This window comes from Heterodontus francisci, unplaced genomic scaffold (genome assembly GCF_036365525.1).
Source record: "Heterodontus francisci isolate sHetFra1 unplaced genomic scaffold, sHetFra1.hap1 HAP1_SCAFFOLD_156, whole genome shotgun sequence".
NCBI lineage: Eukaryota > Metazoa > Chordata > Chondrichthyes > Heterodontiformes > Heterodontidae > Heterodontus > Heterodontus francisci.
Window position 1 is genome coordinate 3,196,936 of NW_027142350.1, and position 6,965 is coordinate 3,203,900.

Below are 6,965 nucleotides of genomic sequence, written 5' to 3' on the forward strand. Positions count from 1 at the left end.
TTGTCTTTGTTACTGGGTGTCAGTGTCTGTCTTTGTGACTTGGTGTCAGTGTATGTCTTTGTTACTTGGTGTAAGTGTGTGGCTGTTTTACTGGGTATCAGTGTATATCTTTGTTACTTGGTGTAAGTGTGTGGTCTGTGTTACTGGGTGTCAGTGTATGTCTTTGTTACTTGGTGTCAGTGTGTGTCTGTGTTACTGGGTGTCAGTGTGTTTGTTTGTCTTACTGGCTGTCAGTGTGTGTCTGTGTTACTTGGTGTAAGTGTGTGTCTTTGTTACTTGGTGTCCGTGTGTGTCTGTGTTACTGTGTATAAGTGTGTGTCTTTGTTACTTGGTGTAAGTGTGTGTCTGTGTTACTGGGTATCAGTGAATGTCTTTGTTACTGGGTATCAGTGTATATCTTTGTGACTTGGTGTCAGTGTATGTCTTTGTTATTGGGTATCAGTGTATGTTTTTGTTAGTTGGTGTCAGTGTATGTCTGTGTTACTTCGTGTAAGTGTGTGTCTTTGTTACTTGGTGTAAGTGTATGTCTTTGTTACTTGGTGTCAGTGTATGTCTGTGTCACTTGGTGGAAGTGTATGTCTTTGTTACTTGGTGTAAGTGTTTGTCTTTGTTACTTGGTGGAAGTGTGTGTCTGTGTTACTGGGTATCAGTGTATGTCTTTGTGACTTGGTGTCAGTCTATGTCTTTGTTACTGGGTGTCAGTGTATGTCTTTGTTACTTGGTGACAGTGGGTGTCTGTGTTTGTCTTTGTTACTTGGTGTCAGTGTGAGTCTGTGTATGTCTTTGTTACTGTGTGTCTGTGTTTCTCTATTTTACTGGGTGTCAGTGTGTGTTTGTTTGTGTTACTGGGTGTCAGTGTGTGTCTGTGTTACTTGGTGTAAGTGTATGACTTTGTTTCTTGGTGTCAGTGTATGTCTTTGTTACTTGGTGTCAGTGTTTGTCTTTGTTACATGGTATAAGTGTGTGTCTGTGTTACTGGGTATCAGTGTATGTCTTTGTGACTTGGTGTCAGTGTATGTCTTTGTTACTTGGTGTATGTCTGTGCCTGTGTTACTGGGTATCAGTGTATGTCTTTGATTGTTGGTGACAGTGTATGTCTTTGTTACTTGGTGTCAGTGTATGTCTGTGTTACTGGGTATCAGTGCATGTCTTTGTTACATGGTGTCAGTGTATGTCGGTTTTACTTGGTGTAAGTGTGTGTCTTTGTTACATGGTGTCAGTGTATGTCTGTGTTACTGGGTATCACTGCATGTCTTGTTACATGGTGTCAGTGTATGTCGGTGTTACTAGGTGTAAGTGTATGTCTTTGTTACTGGGTGTCAGTGTCTGTCTTCGTTACTTGGTGTCAGTGTTTGTCTTTGTTACTGGGTGTCAGTGTCTGTCTTTGTTACTTGGTGTCAGTGTATGTCTTTGTTACTTGGTGTAAGTGTGTGGCTGTTTTACTGGGTATCAGTGTATATCTTTGTTACTTGGTGTAAGTGTGTGGTCTGTGTTACTGGGTGTCAGTGTATGTCTTTGTTACTTGGTGTCAGTGTGTGTCTGTGTTACTGTCTATCAGTGTGAGTCTTTGTTTGTTGGTGACAGTGTATGTCTTTGTTACTTGGTGTCAGTGTATGTCTGTGTTACTGGGTATCAGTGCATGTCTTTGTTACATGGTGTCAGTGTATGTCTGTGTTACTTGGTGTAAGTGTGTGTCTTTGCTACTTGGTGTCAGTGTATGTCTGTGTCACTGGGTATCATTGCATGTCTTTGTTACATTGTGTCAGTGTATGTATGTGTTACTTGGTATAAGTGTGTGTCTGTGTTACTGGGTAACAGTGTATGTCTTTGTTTCTGGGTGTCAGTGTATGTCTGTGTTACTTGGTGGAAGTGTGTGTCTTTGTTACTTGGTGTAATTGTATGTCTTTGTTACTTGGTGTAATTGTATGTCTTTGTTACTTGGTGTCAGTGTATGTCTGTGTTACTTGGTGTAAGTGTATGTCTTTGTTACTTGGTGTCAGTGTACGTCTTGGTTACTTGGTGTAAGTGTGTGTCTGTGCTACTGGGTATCAGTGGATGTCTTTGTTACTTGTTGTCAGTGTTTGTCTTTGTGACTTGGTGTCAGTGTATGTCTTTGTTACTGTTTATCAGTGTTTCTCTGTGTTTCCGGGTGTCAGTGTGTATATGTGACACTAGGTGTCAGTATTTAGTTTAGTTTAGAGATACAGCACTTAAACGGGCCCTTCGGCCCACCGAGTCTGTGCCGACCATCAACCACCCATTTATACTAATCCGACACTAATCCCGTATTCCTATCACATCCCCACCTGTCCCTATATATTTCCCCACCACCTACCTATACTAGGGGCAATTTATGATGGCCAATTAACCTATCAACCTGCAATTCTTTGGCATGTGGGAGGAAACCGGAGCACCCGGAGGAAACCCACGCAGACACAGGGAAAACTTGCAAACTCCGCATAGACAGTACCCAGAATCGAACCCGGGTCCCTGGAGCTGTGAGGCTGCAGTGCTAACCACTGCGCCACTGTGCCGCCCAGTGTGTGGTCTGTGTTACTGGGTGTCAGTGTATGTCTTTGTTACTTGGTGTCAGTGTGTGTCTGTGTTACTGGGTGTCAGTGTGTTTGTTTGTCTTACTGGCTGTCAGTGTGTGTCTGTGTTACTTGGTGTAAGTGTGAGTCTTTGTTACTTGGTGTCCGTGTGTGTCTGTGTTACTGTGTATCAGTGTGTGTCTTTGTTACTTGGTGTAAGTGTGTGTCCGTGTTACTGGGTATCAGTGAATGTCTTTGTTACTGGGTATCAGTGTATGTCTTTGTGACTTGGTGTCAGTGTATGTCTTTGTTACTGGGCATCAGTGTATGTCTTTGTTACTTGGTGTCAGTGTATGTCTGTGTTACTTCGTGTAAGTGTTTGACTTTGTTACTTGGTGTAAGTGTATGTCTTTGTTACTTGGTATCAGTGTATGTCTTTGTTACTTGGTGTAAGTGTGTGTCTGTGTTACTGGATAACAGTGTCTGTCTTCGTTACTTGGTGTCAGTGTTTGTCTTTGTTACTGGGTGTCAGTGTCTGTCTTTGTTACTTGGTGTCAGTGTTTGTCTTTGTTACTTGGTGGAAGTGTGTGTCTGTGTTACTGGGTATCAGTGTATGTCTTTGTGACTTGGTGTCAGTCTATGTCTTTGTTACTGGGTGTCATTGTATGTCTTTGTTACTTGGTGACAGTGGGTGTCTGTGTTTGTCTTTGTTACTTGGTGTCAGTGTGAGTCTGTGTATGTCTTTGTTACTGTGTGTCTGTGTTTCTCTATGTTACTGGGTGTCAGTGTGTGTTTGTTTGTGTTACTGGGTGTCAGTGTGTGTCTGTGTTACTTGGTGTAAGTGTATGTCTTTGTTTCTTGGTGTCAGTGTATGTCTTTGTTACTTGGTGTCAGTGTTTGTCTTTGTTACATGGTGTAAGTGTGTGTCTGTGTTACTGGGTATCAGTGTATGTCTTTGTTTGTTGGTGACAGTGTATGTCTTTGTTACTTGGTGTCAGTGTATGTCTGTGTTACTGGGTATCAGTGCATGTCTATGTTACATGGTGTCAGTGTATGTCGGTTTTACTTGGTGTAAGTGTGTGTCTTTGTTACATGGTGTCAGTGTATGTCTGTGTTACTGGGTATCACTGCATGTCTTGTTACATGGTGTCAGTGTATGTCTGTGTTACTAGGTGTAAGTGTATGTCTTTGTTACTGGGTGTCAGTGTCTGACTTCGTTACTTGGTGTCAGTGTTTGTCTTTGTTACTGGGTGTCAGTGTCTGTCTTTGTTACTTGGTGTCAGTGTATGTCTTTGTTACTTGGTGTAAGTGTGTGGCTGTTTTACTGGGTATCAGTGTATATCTTTGTTACTTGGTGTAAGTGTGTGTCTGTGTTACTGGGTATCAGTGCATGTCTTTGTTACATGGTGTCAGTGGATGTCTGTGTTACTTGGTGTAAGTGTGTGTCTTTGTTACTTGGCGTAATTGGATGTCTTTGTTACTTGGTATCAGTGTATGTCCGTGTTACTTGGTGGAAGTGTATGACTTTGTTACTTGGTGTCAGTGTATGTCTTTGTTACTTGGTGTAAGTTAGTGTCTGTGTTACTTGGTGTAAGTGTGTGTCTGTGTTACTTGGTATCAGTGTATGTCTTTGTTACTTGGTGTACGTGTGTGTCTGTGATACTGGGTAACAGTGTATGTCTTTGTTACTTGGTGTCAGTGTATGTCTGTGTTACTTGGTGGAAGTGTGTGTCTTTGTTACTTGGTGTAATTGTATGTCTTTGTTACTTGGTGTCAGTGTATGTCTTTGTTACTTGGTGTAAGTGTGTGTCTTTGTTACTTGGTGTAATTGTATGTCTTTGTTACTTGGTGTAAGTGTGTGTTTTTGATACTTGTTGTAATTGTGTGTCTGTGTTACTTTGTATCAGTGTATGTCTTTGTTACTTGGTGTAAGTGTGTGTCTGTGTTACTGGATAACAGTGTATGTCTTTGTTACTTGGTGTCTGTGTATGTCTGTGTTACTTGGTGTAAGTGTGTGTCATTGTTACTTGGTGTAATTGTATGTCTTTGTTACATGGTGTCAGTGTCTGTCTGTGTTACTTGGTGTAATTGTATGCCTTTGTTACTTGGTGTCAGTGTATTTCTTTGTTACTTGGTGTAACTGTGTGTCTGTGCTACTGGGTATCAGTGTATGTCTTTGTTACTTGGTGTCACTGTATGTCTTTGTGACTTGGTGTCAGTGTATGTCTTTTTTACTGGGTGTCAGTGTGTGTCTTTGTGACTTGGTGTCAGTGTATGTCTTTGTTACTTGGTGTCAGTGTATGTCTGTGTTACTTGGTGTAAGTGTGTGTCATTGTTACTTGGTGTAATTGTATGTCTTTGTTACATGGTGTCAGTGTCTGTCTGTGTTACTTGGTGTAATTGTATGTCTTTGTTACTTGGTGTCAGTGTATTTCTTTGTTACTTCGTGTAACTGTGTGTCTGTGCTACTGGGTATCAGTGTATGTCTTTGATACTTGGTGTCACTGTATGTCTTTGTGACTTGGTGTCAGTGTATGTCTTTTTTACTGGGTGTCAGTGTGTGTCTTTGTGACTTGGTGTCAGTGTATGTCTTTGCTACTGTGTGTCAGTTTATGTCTTTGTTACTTGGTGTCAGTGTATGTCTTTGTTACTTGGTGTCAGTGTATGTCTGTGTTACTTGGTGAAAGTGTGTGTCTTTTTTACTTGTTGTAAGTGTGTGTCTGTGTTACTGGGTATCAGTGTATGTCTTTGTTACTTGGTGTCAGTTTATGTCCTTGTTACTTGGTGTAAGTGTGTGTCTGTGTTACTTGGTGTCAGTGTATGTCTGTGTTACATGGTGTCAGTGTGTGTCTTTGTTACTGGGTGTCAGTGTATGTCTTTGTTACTTGGTGTAAGTGTGTGTCTGTGTTACTGGGTATCAGTGCATGTCTTTGTTACTTGGTGTCATTGTATGTCTGTGTTACTTCGTGTAAGAGTGTGTCTTTGTTACTTGGTGTAAGTGTATGACTTTGTTACTTGGTGTCAGTGTATGTCATTGTTACTTGTTGTAAGTTTGCGTCTGTGTTACTTGGTGTAAGTGTGTGTCTCTGTTACTTGGCATCATTGTATGTCTTTGTTACTTGGTGTAAGTGTGTGTCTGTGTTACTGGGTAACAGTTCATGTCTTTGTTACTTGGTGTCAGTGTATGTCTGTGTTACTTGGTGTAGGTGTGTGTCTTTGTTACTTGGTGTAATTGTATGTCTTTGTTACTTGGTGTCAGTGTATCTCTTTGTTACTTGGTGTAAGTGTTTGTTTGTGTTACTTGGTGTAAGTGTGTGTCTTTGTTACTTGGTGTAATTGTATGTCTTTGTTACTTGGTGTCAGTGTATGTCTGTGTTACTTGGTGTAATTGTATGTCTCTGTTACTTGGTGTCAGTGTATGTCTTTGTTACTTGGTGTAAGTGTGTTTCTGTGCTACTGGGTATCAGTGTATGTCTTTGTTACTTGGTGTCAGTGTATGTCTTTGCGACTTGGTGTCAGTGTATGTCTGTGTTGCTTGGTGTAAGTGTATGTCTTTGTTACTTGGTGTCAGTGTTGCCCTTTGTTACTTGATGGAAGTGTGTTTCTGTGTTTCTGGGTGTCAGTGTATGTCTGTGTTACTTGGTGTAAGTGTGTGTCTTTGTTACCGGGTGTAATTGTATGTCTTTGTTACTTGGTGTCAGTGTTGCCCTTTGTTACTTGATGGAAGTGTGTTTCTGTGTTTCTGGGTGTCAGTGTATGTCTCTGTTACTTGGTGTCAGTGTATGTCTTTGTTACTTGGTGACAGTGTGTGTCTGTGTTAGTCTTTTTTACTTGGTGTCAGTGTGAGTCTGTGTATGTCTTTGTTACTGTGTGTCTGTGTTTCTCTATGTTACTGGGTGTCAGTGTGTGTTTGTTTGTGTTACTGGGTGTCAGTGTGTGTCTGTGCTACTTGGTGTAAGTGTATGTCTTTGTTTCTTGGTGTCAGTGTATGTCTTTGTTACTTGGTGTCAGTGTTTGTCTTTGTTACTTGGTGTAAGTGTGTGTCTGTGTTACTGGGTATCAGTGTATGTCTTTGTGACTTAGTGTCAGTGTATGTCTTTGTTACTGGGTGTCAGTGTATGTCTTTGTTACTTGGTTTAAGTCTGTGTCTGTGTTACTGGGTATCAGTGTGTGTCTTTGTTTGTTGGTGACAGTGTATGTCTTCGTTACTTGGTGTCAGTGTATGTCTTTGTTACTGGGTATCAGTGCATGTCTTTGTTACATGGTGTCAGTGTATGTCTGTGTTACTTGGTGTAAGTGTGTGTCTTTGTTACTTGGTGTCAGTGTATGTCTGTGTTCCTGGGTATCAATGCATGTCTTTGTTATATGGTGTAAGTCTGTGTCTGTGTTACTGGGTATCAATGTGTGTCTTTGTTTGTTGGTGTAATTGTGTGT